Raw genomic sequence first — 17648 nt, 5'->3', positions numbered from 1 at the left:
GTTCCCCAACCAACTCCTTGTTGATGCTGGTTTGTCTAAGCCAGTTTAAATGTGCTTCTCTTTTTACACAGCCAATAATCTTGTTTTATTATCAATCTTGGCTTATTTATTTTTAAATGTTTGATCTTAAGAAACTTTTAAAAATAGGGAATAACACACATATAGTAAAATTATAAATCTTAAATATTTATCATGAGGAATTCTTACAAATGAACATATTCATGTCATCAGCAACTAGGTCAAAGCCAGAGACCCTCATCGGGACCCCAGAAGTCTCCCATGTCCTTTCCCAGTCAATATACCCCGACCCCAAACCCCTTACCCTATTCTTCTATTCACCATGGATTATTCTTGCCTCTTTTTGAGCTTCACATAAAAGAAATCAACAATATGTACACTTTTGGCTTCTTTTACTCAATATAGTATCTATAATATTACTCAATATAACATCTCAATATTCATGGGGTTTTTTTTTGTAGTACTTTGTTCTTTTTTTATTGCTGTGCAATATTTCATGCATAATCCTGCCACGATTTATTTACCCATTCACGGCCATTTGGACTGTTTCTCTTAGGTTTCTATCATTCTTTTATGAGCCGTCTTGCAAACACTTCCGATACACATACACACTCATTCCTGTTGGGCACACAGATCTAGGAGTATAATTACTGACTCATAGACTATGTATTTGTCTAGCTTCGTAAGTCCAAAGTAATCGAACCAATTTATACTTCCACTGGCAGTTAATGAGAGTTTGAGCTTGTCCTGTCTCCATTAATACTCGGTTATCAGGGTTGGTTTGTTTGTTTTTTTAAATTTGAGCCATTTGAATATGTGTTGGTATTTTATAGTAGTTTTAATGTGCATTTTCCAGATGACCGGTGATATTGAATGCCCTCTGCTCATTTTCAAAGTGAGGTTTTGGTCTCCTTGTTGATTTGTAGCTGTTCCTGACATATTCTGGACAAGCTGCTTATTGGATATATGACAAATACCTTCTACTTCGTGACCTGCCTTTCCACCCTTCATTTATACCGCTAAATTAAAGTTCTTCATTTTAATGAACACAAGAAAAGGCAAAACAGTACATGTTGCTGTGAGAAAAAGACCCAACCTCTGGGTCCACACAGTCACTGATTTAAGAAGAGGTAAGCAGTCAACTGAATGGGACCCAGCCTTTGCCTGGGTCTTGGACTATAAATACAATGTTACTCTCCTCAATCCCCTAAAGCTTCAGATACAATGAACCACCGATTTAACAACCAGTAGTGTGCCCACAATTTATCAAGAATATTTATGCATTACATCCTAGAAACATTATTCTAAATGATGAATGGTTTGCACCACCAGCCCTTGGCAGTCCCATAACGTGTTTCCAGCACAGCTCAGCATTTGTATGGAGGTCATTCCCAGAAGAGATATGCACAGCACCAACCTGGGGTCCCAGGAACGTATCTCATCTCTCCCCATCCCAGTGCCTGCAGAGACAAGTACCCCAACCTCAATAACCAATGGTAATTACCAGGAACCCTACATAACCACTGAGTGAGTTCCCTTGGCTGGGACAGCAGGCGGAGCAAGAGGCTTCCTGAGTGATCCAGATTTCAACGAAGCTCAGGCAAGGCTCGCATGCCCATTACCTCGTTGATCACCTCGGCTCCTCTATACCAGACCTCTTGTTACCCCCGTTACAGGCAGAGGCAGATGCTCCTGCTCAGCCAAAATTGAGGAAGACCTTGCAGAAAGGAGAGAAGGGTGATGGTACTTCTCGGAGCTGGGGTCCCTGAGCCTGCCTCTGCCCTTTTACTTGCTCCCAAGGTTCTTTGATCCACTGTGTGCTACCTGGGATCATAACCCTTTCTCTACTCCTCTGGCCCCGAGCAAACAGGACAGGTCTTTTGAGATGTTCTCCCAGGGAGTTTTATAGTCAGGAAACACTGTATCTTAGACCTTCCTTCCTTTATATTCCCTCCCTACTCCCTCTGCCCTGCCTCCCCTCCCCACCCCCCACCCAAGACACACTTAAACACTATGGCAAAATGATATTGTTTCTTTTCAGACACAAGGAGGCAAAGCAAACAGACACCTGACTGGAAGCGTAAGAGTTGAGACCCTAGAGCCCAGGCTCCTGACCACTGCTCTGTCCAATCAGATCCATTCAATCCGACCAGTTCAAAAATAAAGTTAAGAAACAGGGAAGAAGCGTGGGGGTGGGGGGTGGAGAAAAAGCTGCCCTGGGCCATTGAGGGTCAAGGAGAGAAAAAGAGATATTGAGGAGGAAGTACAGTTTCCATGGACTCAGCACCCCGGCCAGCCTGGGGTTGGTTCTGCGGGGAACGGCTCAAAGTCAGGACTCACATCTGATCAACAGGGAAGCATGGCTCTTTGGTCAAAGTGGATGTGAGGCCAGAGGCTCCGAACACGTTTTCTTTGAAAGAGAAAGTTCCCAAGGAAACTGAACCATATAAATATCAAGCCCTGAAGCAGTATTTCCCCACTTGTTGGCGAAGCTGATGGACAGGAAAGAATGACATTTTCCCCCCATTGTAGTAAAGCTACTTTCTTCAGTGGTTCTGGGCTGGCTCGAGGTCCCCCAGGTCTTCTTACTCATTCTGGACTTGGAGAGCTGCGCCGCTGGCACGCCCAGCCCAGCAGCACCCAGCCCAGACACAGGAGCTCGCTGTTTCTGCGTGAGAGATACTGTTCTCCGGAAGGTGTGAAACAGCTTTATGAGCACATGGCTTTTCATTAAAGGAAAACAAAGGCCTTCCAATTAGGCTCTCCCAGTTTCCCGTGATTATCCAAACAGTAGCCCTTTGTTCCTGGGCTGGGGGGGGGGTGCTGGCTAAAATAACCTAAAAACAAACAAAAGGGACAGCTCTCTTTCTCTATTAACCTCAAAATTGATTAGAACTCTCCTGGGGGCACCTGGGTGGCTCAGTGGGTTGCGTGTCTGACCCTTGCTTCTGGCTCAGGGCCTGATCTCAGGGTCCACGACGGGCTCCATGCTGAGCGTGGAGTGTGCTTGGGGTTCTCTCCCTCCCTCCCTCTCTGCTCCTCCCCCTCCTCGCTCGCTCTCTCTCCCTAAAAAATAAATAAATAAATGAAACTTAAAAAATAATAATAAATAAAAATAAAACTCTGTTGAAAAGGGGAAAATAACCTATGGAAAGCTGTGTGCTGCCACCTAAACATTTGAGTCGTTCCCCAGAAGAGGGGATAGGAAGTCCTCCATCTTCGAGCATCTCACCTCTTCCTTTTGCTACTGCCTTTTCCCCTACTTCGGTTCTGTCCTACTCTGTGCTTCTCATCTCTATTTTGTGTTGAACTGGCTGCTTGTTTTTCATATTGAAGAGATCACATGGCCCCGAGAGCCAAAAATAAATGGAAATTGAATACAAAAATAAATAAAACTCTCCTGACAAAACAGAGTCCATTGAACTTGGGGAGGGTAACTTGTGGTATCCTCATGGCCCCAAGTTCGTTGTCTCTCTCTCTCTCTCTCTCACTCTCTCTCTCTCTCTCTCACACACACACACACACACACACACACACACACAAGGGAAAGGTGTGTGGAGAGGAGCGGTAGGGAACCAAACAGGAATCAGATGCATGCCGGGCAGGCGGGTGGGGGGGGTGTGTGCACCAAATCTTGTTAGGACAAATCTCTTTACAACCAAAAGTCTTCAACTGCAGCTGATGGAAGCATGGGACTCCTTATCACCTAAAGGATAAATAAGTTACCACACAGCGAGGCCCTAACCACTGCGACAGGTGATGAATCGGTACCTTCAAGCAGATCTGGCAGCTTCGGTATGTGATGAATATAATTACGCAAAGTCATCAACAAAATATTTTTGAATGCCTACAAAGCATAACCTAGTCATTCCCCTGCTACTTCGCCACTCCGCAAACAGCCCCCGCTGCTCCTCAAGCCAGTGCCTCCCACCCATGGCAGCTCTCAGCACGAGGAACGACTCTCAGGTCTCAGTCTAGAGCCACAAGACTCCCTTCCTCCCCCCAACAAAAACATATCAGAGCATGACCTCACATGACTTCGTGAGAGGATTAGTCTTGAATTCCCTCCACTTAAAAAAAAAAAAATTTTTTTTTAACAATATACAAAAATTTCCATAGCTGTAAACTATTTGAATTGTTTCTCCTAATTGCTACCGAAACCCTGCCTGGGCTAAGAAACTGAGTTCTAGGAAGGAAGCTTCCATCATTTCTCTTCTAACCTCCTCTCCTTGATAGAGATCCTACAAACTCTCCCCCAACTTCTGACCCATGTCTCTGAAAGGGGATCAAAGAGTGGGGTCCCTGGAGGCAGAGAAATCTTACTCTGCTCTCAAGGTCAGAAGCCCTGGTTATCTAAAGACCCTTGAGGCTATGCCACCCAGGATTTAATCTTGCCACCAACAGGCCAAACGGTACCCACAAATACCTTAAAGGTACTGAGGACAAACAGGGCCTCTCCCTTGATCAGCAACACCCCTGGTGCTATGTAAAGGGGGAGAGAACATTTGCACGAAGTACAAAGCTGGGCTGCATTCCTGAAGAGGCATACAAGAGGCAAGAAGAGACAACTGAGAAGATAAAACAGGGCCCTTAAAGTAGAAGCTGAAGGATGAAATTTCAAGGGGAAATAAATCAGAAACAAACTCAAGCACATCAAATCACATATTAAGTTTCATCAAAACGACTCATTTCACTTTCTAAAAAATGGCAAAAACTTAGCACTGCCACTCAATCTACACGATATTCAACGTATCCCTGTGAGTATAATCCCCTTCTTTTCTTCCTTTAAAAAAACTATGCACCAAGAGCTCAAATTTTCTTCTGCACTTTCTTGTGGAAATGTAATTCCTGGGCAACTATAGAGCATGACTTAGACACATTCTCCTACAAAAATGTCACAGTAAATGCCAAAAATCAGTAGATCGACTTAACAAATCAGCAAAGTTCAAACAGTAAGATGGCACGAGCAGAATTTCGGCTTTCAAATATACCGAAAGCCTTAATGCTCAGAACCAGTAGAGTTTATTCATAAAGTTTTGTTAACTTTTACTAATAGTCAATCTCTTGACAAGCGTCTCCTACCAAATTAAAAGAGAAGAATCCCACGAGAACTGAATTTTATAGCCTGGAGAAACAGAAAAGCTAGGCCGGTTAAAAAGCTGGCATAAAATCTCTAGATGAATTCTTCAGACCAGTGGAAGGTGCTGTATCTCGCTATGCTGTAAGATATGTTATAGCGTCTGTTACATGAGCCCTTTTCTGGGATGCACATCTTCATCGGTCTGGGGAATTCGAGAGTACGTATTGATCCAACTGGCTAAAATAAGACAAAGGGGAGGAACAAGCATTAGAGGGAGTCGAACTCACACAGCACTGCGGGGAATACATGTGGATACAACCGCTCCGGCAATCTCTACCACGGCAGAATCGTGCACGGTCCGGCCACCAACTCTGCTCCCAGACATGCATCCAACACAACTGTCTACACAGGCTCGCCGGAACACATGCACAGACTTGTCCGTGCCAGCGCTGTCCGGGCTGGTCCCAAAAGGGAAACAGCCCAATGCAGGTCTCCGGGAGGAGGGGTCAACGGTGGTGTATTCACACCATGGAACCCAAGAAAACAATGAAAGGAACAATCCAGAGCCACATAAAACAACATGGAGCAATCTTGCGAATATAACACGGAGTGAAAAGCAGCCAGGCACAAAAGGGTACACACACTGCGATTCCATGTATTAACATTCAAACACTGACAAAAGTGACCTCGGACATGAGATGGATACCCCAGGGGTATGATACAAAGATGATCAGCTGGGCTCCACAGCTCTGTGTGGGGGAAGGGAGATGAGCAAGCGTTTGGCAGAAAAGGGACTTATAGCATCACGTAAGAGGGACAATCAGGCTCCCCGCTGAGCACAGACCCAGACTCAGGACCCGATCTCACGACCCTGAGATCACGACCTGAGCAGAAATCAAGAGTTGGAGGCATAACGGACTGAGCCACCCAGGCGCCCTTAAAAAGGGCTACTCTTAAGCAATTACTTTGCTAGGAAAGAGCAGTTCTGTTGAGAAGAAGGAGAGAAGAGAAGGAGAGGGGGCAAGTGGGGGAGATAGAGAGGGAGAGAGACAGACAAAGAGGGAGGATGAATTCAGATTGATTTCTACCTTTGCTCTAATTATTTTTTCATATTTTCCCCAAGGTCAACAGGTGAACAAGTCAGAATTACCAACAGAAATCTGAACAAATTCAGCCAAAAATATAATGCAGATATCAACACATTTACACTCTTACCTCTAATCAAGCCAAAAATTATATAAAAAGCAGTTTTATCTGCAATACACAACAACACAAACCAAAAATAATAGAGGTTCTTGTGTGCTTCTCAGGAGATCAGATAATTATAAAAGGGGATTAGTATGTCTTCTGAGTGTTAAACTAAGCCCCACTGCTCAATTCCATTAACTAATTAAAAAAAAGAAGAAAAAAAAAGCCTTCCAACAGAGCTACAGGGTTCCGGACACTGTCTGAATATATAACTGTTTCCAATTAACTGATTGCTTCTGTAATGAAAAAAGCATGAGGATACTTAGTTCTGATAGGTTCTTCTGGTATATGTATCCATACACAAATACACAACTCAACAGTGTATCTGTTCTAAGATTCTTCATCAGTGAGAAAGCATTCACACTTGAAACATAAAGCTCAAGGAAGAAAAAGGCTAACAGGTATCAGAATTTAAAAGCCAAAGAGAAAATAAAAACTGCTGGATTAGGTCACTTGCTGTGAGCATCAGGGGACACGCTAGCAAGCAATTCACACGTCTAGTGACTGAAGTGTTTTAATGAGAGCCTCTCTGTTTGGTCTCCTCTTAGTTCTGTTCTTTTCCACTGCTCAAACACACACACACACACACACACACACACACACACACACACTCAACAAATCTCATTTCTCCATGGCCTTGTCAAGTATGGAATGCTTTATTTAAAAGTATAAAGGTTACTGAAAAGAGAGAACTAAAAATAACAAGATAAAAATAATGGGATATCTAATAAAATTGGGAGGCAGAGGGGAGAGGAAGAGAGGAGAGGTGGGGGTAATATTAATTCCCTTTCTTCCTTAGCAGGGAATGAATGGATGCTGCCAAATTTGTTGAAATCAAGGGTACAATATGGCAGTTTCTTAATAAGAAGAAGGCTGCAAATCTGCTGACACTCTCCCCACTGAGTGGGAGGTCCATGTCCCCTCTCCTTGAATCTGAGCAGGCTTTGTGACGAACCCAATCAATAGAGTTTGGTCATATAATCTGAGGCTAGGTCATAAAAGGCCAGGAAGCTTCCAACTGGCTCTCCTGGGGCACTCTAGCTCAAATTAATTGTATTTGTCCAACTGGAGAGTATTTGGGGATGAGACTGACATTTTAATTGGTGAACTCTGGGTAAAGCAGATTGTTCTCCATAATGTGGGTGGGCCCCATCCAATCAGTTGATGGTCTGGATAGGACAAAAAGATCAGCTTCCCCATACAAGAGACAGTTCTCCAGCAGACTGGCTTTGGTCTTCATCTGCACCACTGGCTCTCCTGGGTCTCCAGTCTGCTGGCCCACACTGCAGACTTTGGACTCACCAGCCTCCATAATCACATGAGCCAGCTTCTTAAAATACATCTCCTTCTATAAAAATACATACACCCTGTTTGTTCTGTTTCTCTAGAGAACACTGACTAATACACGAGGGAAACTGATGGCCATGTGAGTAGTCCGACTACCCGGGGCTGAAGGAGCCCTGTGTATTAGATACTCCAGTCAGCAGTCAACACTGAGCTCAGCCTCCCAGCCATCCCTGCCAAGGCATGGGGCATGGCAGCAAAGCCTTCTCGGACCCTCCAGACTAGCCCGGTCACCAGGTGCATACGACACAGAGACCTCACCACCACAGGGAGAAGCAGCCAGCCCCTGCCTGAATCCCCGACCCACGGAATCCATAATACCATGAAACAAGTGTTTAAGGCACTAAAGTCTGAGTTCATTTGCTTAACGACAACCATCAAAAGAAGTAAAAACAGAAAGGGTTAACAGTAATACCCGGTAAAAGACTGTAGCTGAGCAGGGGTCAGAAAGGAGGGATGGGTTTTAGTTTACATTTTAAATGCTCCTTTGTTGTTTGCATTATTCTATGTACAAATACTATTTCAGAAATTTAAACAATTAAAAATTAAAGCAACAACAGTGAATGTGTTTAGCATTTACGGTGTACCAGGTAGTCTTTAAAGTGCTCTCTATGGTTTTGGTCTTTGTTTTAAAAGATTTATTTATTTATTGGGGGGGAGGAGCAGAAGGAGGGGAAGAGAATCCCAAGCAGACTCCGCGCTGAGCACAGAGCCTGATGCAGGGCTCAATCCCAGCACCCCGAGATCATGACCTCAGCCGAAATCAAGAGTTGGACATTCCGAAATCCAAAGCTGGAGCCACTCCAGTGCCCCTCTATCATTTTAACTCACTCACTCCCCAGGTAACTCCATGAAGGGAGTGCTTCTCTTATCCCTTTTTATAAATGGGAAACTGAATCACAGAGAGGTTCAGTAACTGTGCCAAAGGTCACACAGCAAGCAGCACAACCTATATTCAAATCAGCCAGTCTGGGTCCGGGTCCGGAGCTACAACATTTCCACAAAGATAACCAGGCTGGCTCAGGCAGCTAGAAGCCACTGGACAGACAGCATAAGCTCAAGCTGCCATTCACCTGGGCCTACAAGTATGTGACCAAATCAGAGTGCCCTCCTTGCTGCTTTAAAAGCTGTGCCCTAAAATGCAATGCCCTTTGCTGTAATCCCCACCTGTATACATTTTTCAAGGCCCAATCTCCTTAAATATCACACACACCTCTCAGCATTAATTTTTCCACCACCTTGCATTTCCAGAATGAGCCATTAATAGCAGATATTTTCATCCTTCTGCCTCCCACTACAATTCTGTATCTTTCTATCTCCCCACTTGCTGTGAACTCTGCGAGGGTCTAAGTCTCTGAATGTCCCTACCAAGCCTTGCATAAAACAGGAATGTCATTAGTATTTACTAAAGGTAAATCGATAATTGGCTTATTCTGCATGCAAGTTGGTGGAGCAGTCATTACCTTAGAGAAGTTTTTGCTGCATTTTAGTTGAGAGGGAAGAGTGAGTTCAGAACCATAACTAGGTAAAGACGCAGTGCACTGTGAGGTAATCTTCGGCAAGTGTTCAGAATGAAACCCCAGGATGCTGACTTGAAAGTAAAAAAGTTCTCTCCCAGAAAGTGCTAATTACTTTTTCTGCCTTTATATTAGTTCACCAATTTTCACTATATTCCAGAGAAAGAATAAAAAAAGAAGACCAGCATCATTTCCGCTGTCCAGAATAGCCCATGCACCATTCATCTTTCCTCTTGAGATAACTCAGTGCTATCTTCTTCGGAGATCATCTGTTCCCTCGCCAATTTCTAAGGATCCCTAAAGGCTCAGCTTAAGTCTTACTTTTCAGGGAAGCCGATCCTAACCATTCAGGCAAGAAAGACCTTTTTTGACTCGGAACTCATAGAAGCATTCAATATCTGGTAAATGAACTAAACACTCATTTGTCATATGTAAGGATTCTGCCTAGCTGGCATTCTTCATTTTTTTTTTTAAGATTTTATTTATTCATTTGAGGGAGAGAGGGAGAGAGAGAGCACAGAGGGAGAGGGAGAAGCAGTCTCCCTGCTGAGCAAGGAGCCCCAACATGGGGCTCGATCCCAGGAGCCCAGGACCATGACCCGAGCCAGAGATGGATACTCAACTGACTGAGTCGCCTGGCACCCCATTCTTAATTTTTATACATAATTTCTGGAAAACCAGCTACTTAATGGTATGATTCCTCTTGTACTCCCTAAAACGCCTAGCTTAGTATCTTGGCAAAAAGCATCATATAAAGAAAAATTGAATGTGACTGGCAAATGAAATTACAATAGTCCTATTTACACTATTTAAAAAGCAGGTATCAGGGTCAACTTCACCGTTACTTTGAGAGTCCCATTTTAAACCAACTGGGCACCTTTTTATAGGTAACATATTAGCAACTTAAAGGTTACTTTAATCAGTTCTGTACTAGATTCAGGGACAGCTGGGTTCTGCAGGTGGTAGTTTAACAACACAGATCCAGAGCCATAAAAAAACAAAGACTGTACTTTACGAAATGATCCCCAAAAGGGGGAAAAATTAATGCACAAAGATGGTTTCTTTAGCAATACATATACAACTCCAAAAAATTAACACTCATTTCTAATGCTGGGGGGATTATTAAATGGAAGCCTGTCCATGGGATTGTAGATGTGTGCAGAATTTAGAAAGTCATGGAGATTGAAACAATATTAAGACATACTGTCAAGACAAACAAAATACCAAATTGACCATTATGACTTCATAAAAACAGGAGCAGACGTGGAAAAGCACTAGAAGTGAACACAACTGAAATAATCCACCTGCTGGAATGGGGCAAATACGGGTCACCTTTTGTCCATTTGTGAAACTCTGTAGATTTACTGCTTTTGCAGTTTAAAACAGGACAGAACTCTCACATGCTGCTAGTAGAAGTAGTAACTATACAAGCGCTTTGGAATCCGTTTGACAGGATCTTCTAAACTGAACAGTCTAGAACTCAGCAATTCTACTCCTAAGTATATGCCCTAAGCAAACTGTACAGGTGTATCAAGAGGTGCGCTCGAGGTTCACGGTCGCGCTACTGGCCAGGGACAAAATGTGGAAATCACTCAAACGCTCATCAACCCTAGAATGCATAGATAATTTGGGGCACAGTCACACAGGGGAATATTGGACAGCAAAGATAATGACTGAATTAGAGACACACACAACATGCTAAATCTCATCGGTGTGATTCTGAGAGAAAGAAGCCAGACTGAAAAACAAACAAACAAACAAACAAAAAACATGTACTAGAGGATACCATGCCCATAGAGAATGAAAACAGGCAAAACGGACTGGGACAGTGGTTACCCTGGGAAGAAAAAGTAATGGGAAAAGAGTCTGGCAACATTCTGTGTCTTGATTTCCGTGCGAGTTACAAGTTTACCTTCACTGCTCCTTGAATTTCCTCCAGCTACACCCCTACCTCTTCTTCTTCTTCTTCTTCCTCCCCCTCCCCCTCCTCCCCCTTCCCCTCCTTCTCCCCCTCCCCGTCCCCCTCGGACTGGGGGGGTTAATACAAGAGCACATCAGCTCACAGCACTATTTGTGAGCAAATGCTGACAGTCACAAAATGAATCTAGGTCTTGACTGTATCGATTCTAGTGGCCATTTGCCTGTGGTTTCTTTCTTCCGGGCCAGTTTGGATGATTTAAAACAAAACTATTTTTAAAAGATTGCTTCTTTTCCGCTCTATCATCTTTCCCCCCTGAAATACACATACACAAAACAGAACTCGCTTTTGCTGAGGTGGAACCTTAACTAGAGGGGTTTGTGAACTTGACAAAGTACCCCAAAGCACCCCTGTGTCCCCCAGGGGATAAAATGCATCCCTCTTGCGAGTGTCTTTGAAGGAGGCCATCATTCCCCACCAGTGATTCTCCTGCATCCTTAGACACTAATCTCACCACAGGACAGCCCTGCTTAAATGTTCTTCCCTCTTCCCCCAAATCCATTAACTGCAAAAGGTCCAAAGTTAATAATCTCTCAGTTTCTACGTCAATCTCTACCTTGGGAAAGCCTCACCTTAAAATGAAGGAGGGAGGCTGGGGGAGGGTGAGATGAGGAATGACAGCTAATGGGGACGAGGTTTCTTTTGAGGGTAATGAAAATGTTCTGGAATTAGTAGTGATAACGGTATAACTTTGTGAACATACTAAAAACCATGGAAATGAGTACTAAAAGAATAAATTTATGGCATGTTTACTATATCTCCATTTTTTAAATAAATACAACGCGGGAGCGCCCCACTTTTTAGAGCAAGTTGAATGAAAAGAACAATTAGCAGACGAACATCTAAGCACCACCTAAAAATCAAGTTGGCTAAACCCACGAATTTAAAAAGAGGAAGCAGGTTCTGATTTCCATCCAACTCAGAGATGCAGGGAATCGAGGGGAGACAAGAAACTGCACAATTACACATGCGGATGATTACCCTTCCTTGTTAGTCTCAGGGCTGTCTTGCTGATGTATTTCCTTAATTAACACGAGACGACCTCGCAGAGATGAGGTGCAAACAGCGGAGCACTGGGGGACGCCACAGATTGTTTTTAACGCTAACTGGGCCAAAGCCCTCACCCATCACCCCGGTGCAGAGCCGCTCCCGCCGACCCGCAGGACCCACAGAGAGGGGCTGCCTCCGAAAGTTTCCCGGGGACCCAGGTGGAGGGGCGAGGGGTAGGGAGTGAGCAAGGGGCGGTGGCTGCCCTGAGCACAGAATTCCGTAAGTTTCTGCCGAAGTGGCCCAGTAGAGGGGACGTCGGGGACCAAGTCCGCTCAAGGGCACTCGCACCCTCCGCCGACCTGACGCCGCGGATCACCCAGAAGCCCACGCCGCGCTGGCCGGGGTCGCGTCCCGGAGGCCCCGGCTCCCCCGCCCTTCCCCCACCTCCCGACCCCTCCGACCCCGGCCCGAGCCATCTCCGAGTCGGCTGAGAGCGACCGAGGCCACCTGCCGCTCTGGGACACAGAGATAAAGAGGTCGACCGCCACTCCCCCTGTGGAGCGCAGCCGAGAACTTCACCCGGTGACGCCGCGGGGAGGGTCCGGCACCCCGCCCCGGGCTAGTACCGGGCCCGAGGGTACCCTAGCGTGGCGCGCCCGCACCCTCCCGTCCCCGGCCCGGACTTTCCCGCTGCCCCGACCCGCCGAGCCGCGCGGCCGCAGCGCGCGCCAAAGCCCGGCGGCCGCGGGGCCGCCACCTCTCTCGGACCCCGTCCGTAGGCCCACCCCGAGGCCGCCGGGGGAGGCAGGACGAGCGCGAGCCAGCGGGGCTGCCCTCAGCCCCCGCCACGGCCGCCCTGCGCCTCCCACGCACGCCAAGTTGGCCGGCCCGCGCCAGGGGTCGGGGTCCGGACGCCCCGCGCCCACCCCGCCTGACACAGGGCGCGCCACCGCCCCAGCTCACTCACCTCCAGGCGCCCTCCTCAACCTGCGGCGTCCGGCCGGCCGCGGCTCCCGGACCTCGGAGGAGGGGGCGGGGCGGGGAGGGCGGAGCCGATCCGGCGTGCAAGCGCCAGAATTAAACCCCGAAACGGACTGCGGCTCTCCGGGCCCTGCAGCCACTGCAAGGGCGAACAAGTCGGCGGAGGCTGGTAAGCCTCAGTCACCGGGCGGGAAACGACCGTGGCGGCGTCCCGAAGCGGGCCGGGAGCGGTCCCCCAGCGACTCCGGAGACGTCCAGGAACCCCGGCTCTGCGCGGCGCTTCTTTGTACCCTGGGACCCGGCCGGCGGGCTGGCCCCAGTGCGCCTGCGCGCCGTTCCAACTCCACCAGGCCCACGAGGCACCTTCGCTCACCTCCGCCTCACCCCCGCCCGCTGGCCCGTGCCCCGCCAGCGGCGGGCAGAGGAGTGCCCTCCGCCCGGCACGCTCCTGCCGCCCACGAGTGCCTACTTTCCTCCCCCGGGGAGCGAAAAATTCCACCCCCCGAGGAAACCTGAGTCAGTTCCCACCTCTCGGCCCCGACCGGGAGGGATCACGGTTAATACCCACCCCCAGCGCCTTTTTACTGCCTCCTCGCAGCACTCCGCGGAGAAACTGCGGCTGTGGGTTTGTTTTCTGACCCCAGGTGAGCGCACAGGGCTCGCGTTCCCTGCAGGTGCCTGAGCGGGACCGGCACTGGGGCGGCCAGGGAGCTCCCGCCGCCTTTCCCAGGACCGACTCGGGAGCAGGACAGAGTCCTCGGTGGAAAGGAGAGTACAGAAGCGTGCATGTGCTCGGGAGACTCCAGAGAAGGCGCGGTGCCCGCCTCGGGAGCTGCAAGCCAACGAGGAAGTCAGACACTCCTTTCAGAGCAGTCGCAGTTGGGTGCGAGTAGATGAGTGGAGATTGAGAGACTGCGGCTTGAGTCTTCTTTCCAAAGATCATGGTTTGAATAAACCGGACAGGAGGGCCAACTTTATAAAACCAAGTATTACCAAGACAAAACAAAAACCCATTCATGCCAGTCTCCAGTCACTGCTTTTCTTGACGGGGCTGGGACCCTCCCCCTGAGCTCTCCAGCAGAGCACACACCCAGCGGCGCCCTACTCTTGTCACAGTATTTTTGCAAGTGGGTTAAAGTGAAGAGTCATCAAACCGCAAAAAGCGAAATGCTGGCCTTTGGGGGGGAAGAGGCTGTGCGATCAGTGCTTCTCTATGTGTGCAGGTAAAGCACACCTGCTAATTCATGAAATGGATGGCCCTGCTTGTTAAAAGGACAGGCAGCCGGCAGCTCAAAGATTGGGGGGGGGGGGGGGCAGTGAGCAAACTCTTTCCTGCTTCTGGGCCTCAGTTTCTTCATCGGTAGAAGAAGGGTGTATGGGTTCAGTAGAGCTTCTCTACCCTCTCTCTGCCTCATGTCCACAAGTCTATAGAAAAAATCTTTACCCCCCCCGGGGGGGGAGGGGGGTTAAGGAGTAAGAGGGAGAATCAGAGGCAGGGGACTCCTGCACACAGTGCTCTCCATCCTTTGGTTTTCCTTCATTATATGTAGTCATGAACATTTATTCCCCATGCCCTCAAACATAGTCAGACCTAATCAGTCAAAAGTAAGGCAGATTCTGAATTTTTTTGGTGGATTTCCGTTTGAAACTTTACTTCATTTTTAGTCATTTCTCTGTTGAGATACACTTTGCATGCCATAAGATTTACACTTCAAGTTTACCATTTGGTGATTCTGAATATATTCGCAGTTCTGCAGCCACGGCCACTATATCATTCCAGAACACTTCAATGATTCCAGTAGGAAACCCCACACCCATCAGCAGTGGCTCCTCAGTCCCCCCCCCCAACACTGAGCCCCCAGCAAACACTAATCTGCTTTCTGTCTCTATGAATTTGCCTATACTGAACATTTCCTATAAGCAGAAACGTACAATGTGAAGCCTTCCTGTCTGGCTTCTTAAACTTAATATTTGCCTGAATTAGTACTCCTTTTTATAGCCTGAATAATATTCCCTTGTATGGACACAACCACATCTTGTTTATCCATTCATCCTCTGATGGGCATTTTGGATTGTTTCTACTTTCTGGCTTTACACTGCTGTATGCTGCTATGAACAATCGCGTACCCGTTTCTGTGCAAATATGTTTTCCTTTCTCTCGGGTATAGATCTAGGAGTGGAATTTCTTGGCTATATGGTAACTCTATGATTAACTTTTCAAGGAACTGACAAACTTCCAAAGTGGCTGTACTATTTTACCTTCCCATTATGAGGGCTCTAATTTCTCCAGACCCTCCCCCACAGTCATTGCCATCTTTTTTATTATATATATTCTAGTGGGTGTGAATTGGTGTATCATGGTTTTAATTCACATTTCCCTAATGACTAACGATGTTGAGCATCTTTTCATGTCCTTATTGGCCATCCGTATATCTGCTGTGGAGAAATGTCAGTTCAAATCCTTTGCCCATTTTTACATTGGGTTATGTGGCTTTCTAGTGTTGAGTTGTAAGTGCTCTTTACTTATATCTGATAAGTAATACTCTTCCTTTATCTGATGTATGATTGGTAAATATTTTCTCCCATCCTGTGGGTTGTCTTTTCACTTTCTTGATAGTGTCTTTTGAAGCACAAACATTTTAAATCTGATATAATCATATGTCTTTACAATATAACACATGCTAACACTTATGTTAGAAGCTAATACTTAACGGTTTTTCAGACTACAAAAGTAATGCATGCCCAGTATCAGAAAAAAACTTTGGGAAAATATGCAAAGGATAAATTAGAAATAACAATCATTTATGGCTCCATCACCTAGACACAGTCACTGCTCAGATTATGGCATATTTCCATCAGGTCCTTCTAAAACACACATTATTTATTTGCTATCACCCCAATGACATCATGTGGCTCTGCACTTTACGCTTGGGGTCATAGTGAGGACTGTCTTACTGGCAGCAACCCCATATTTAGAACCATCTCCTTACTCTCCTTTCCCATCCAAGCCAATGTCTCTTGCACCCATTCCCTTAGGATTCAGTTAAGCTATCTCGTAAATTAATAATAAACACAGCCATAAGTTATACGGGCTTTGCAGCTAAAGGGCCTCTGCCCTGGTTCTGAGGTATACCGTTTGCATAGTGGACCTCAGGTCACACTATTAGTCCTCTGCCATATACTAGGAAGTGTGTGCAAGGAGCAGCAGCCAACTCTTTTACCTCCCAGAGCTCCCTGTCTGTAAAATGGAGATAATATCAACCTCGCGTTGCAGTAAGGATCAAGTCTCACAGAATGAATTGCTCCGGAACGGGCCCTGCGTATGCTGCAGGTGGGAATATGGCACCTGAATGTCCCGTGCACTGAAGCCCAATAAAGTACATGGCGGCAAGGAGATAAATCAGGACAGAGCAAGGAAGACTCCCAGGTGAGAGGTCACCAAAGTCACACTAGTCGTTTGGGACAGGTAGAATTGGGGCAGGCCCTGGAAGCCATTTCCTTTCTCATACTTTTCTTTCTTTCTTTTTTTTTTTTTTTTTTTACAATGGGTGTATACCGTAGTTACTGTTGAGATTTTTTTTTTTTTTTACGTTTTTGTCATTCTCAAATATTTTAGAGATGTGAGGGAAAGTGTTTTGTCTGTTTTCATGTCAGAGTATGAAAGAGAAGTCATGGTGGCAAGAAAGTTCGTGTTTGTGTCTGTGTGTGTAAGACAGAGCGTGTGTGTACAAACCTGAGCACAAGTGAGTCTCCCTGAAAGAAAAGGTAAACTGAGGGGGTGGGGGGAGCTGTGTATTGTGCAGTTGAGGCAGCTGGATTCCTCACTATAGATCCTCTTCCAAGGCCAATCTTGAAGGTTCTAGATTTTATTAAGGGAAGCTCTGTGTTCCTCATCCTGGCTCAGTTCTTACTGACACTAAGGAGTCTTCTTGCTGAAGAACATTTATTAATATTACAAAACCCTAGTCCATGACTCACAGTCTGGAACACTTACCTACAGCCAGTGGCTTTGTGGTTCCCTCTTCCAAAAGAGTGCTTCAACCTCCCTTGCTGGAGAAAGCTAAAATAGAGAAGCAGAAGGGAATGGCCCTTAGAGCCAGCTCTGCGTTTTTCTGTGTCCCAAAGCTCATAACTCAGATTTCCCTAGTTAGTTTGCCACTTAGTTATAAGCATTACGAAGCTTAGGAAATGAATGTAAAATAATCTACCTGCTGACTGTGTCAGAAAACATATAATTATTATCTAAACCTAGAAAGAAAAGAGGTTATTTCAACCGATAACATGATAGCCCCACACTCCTGTATGAAAGGTAAAGAACACATTGATTCATTTGCTTTATTTTGCAAAGTGAGTTAGGGTTTAGTCTGCAGTAAGCTGAAACCCTGTATGAATACGTTTTATATATTGCTGAAGGACATAACCCTAGTTCAGGAAATTTGAGCAAAGAGTAATCTTTATTCATAATTATAATCTTCAGTGTATCCTTGTTACT

General features: G+C 46.2%; 1 protein-coding gene across 1 annotated transcript in view; it reads right to left on the bottom strand.

Moving 5' to 3' along the window:
* KANK1 (KN motif and ankyrin repeat domains 1) overlaps nt 1-13318 on the bottom strand; it is a 195558-nt gene extending 182240 nt beyond the window's left edge. The window contains exon 1 of the mRNA XM_040620285.1: nt 13143-13318. The gene's annotated coding sequence lies outside the window, so the exon portion shown is untranslated. The remainder of the gene's footprint in view (nt 1-13142) is intronic.
* Nucleotides 13319-17648: the final 4330 nt, after the last annotated feature.

The sequence above is a fragment of the Ursus maritimus genome, unplaced genomic scaffold (assembly GCF_017311325.1).
Source record: "Ursus maritimus isolate PB19 unplaced genomic scaffold, ASM1731132v1 scaffold_34, whole genome shotgun sequence".
NCBI classification, from domain to species: domain Eukaryota; kingdom Metazoa; phylum Chordata; class Mammalia; order Carnivora; family Ursidae; genus Ursus; species Ursus maritimus.
The sequence above is the reverse complement of the archived record's forward strand: the minus strand, read 5'-3'. Positions and strand labels throughout refer to the sequence as shown.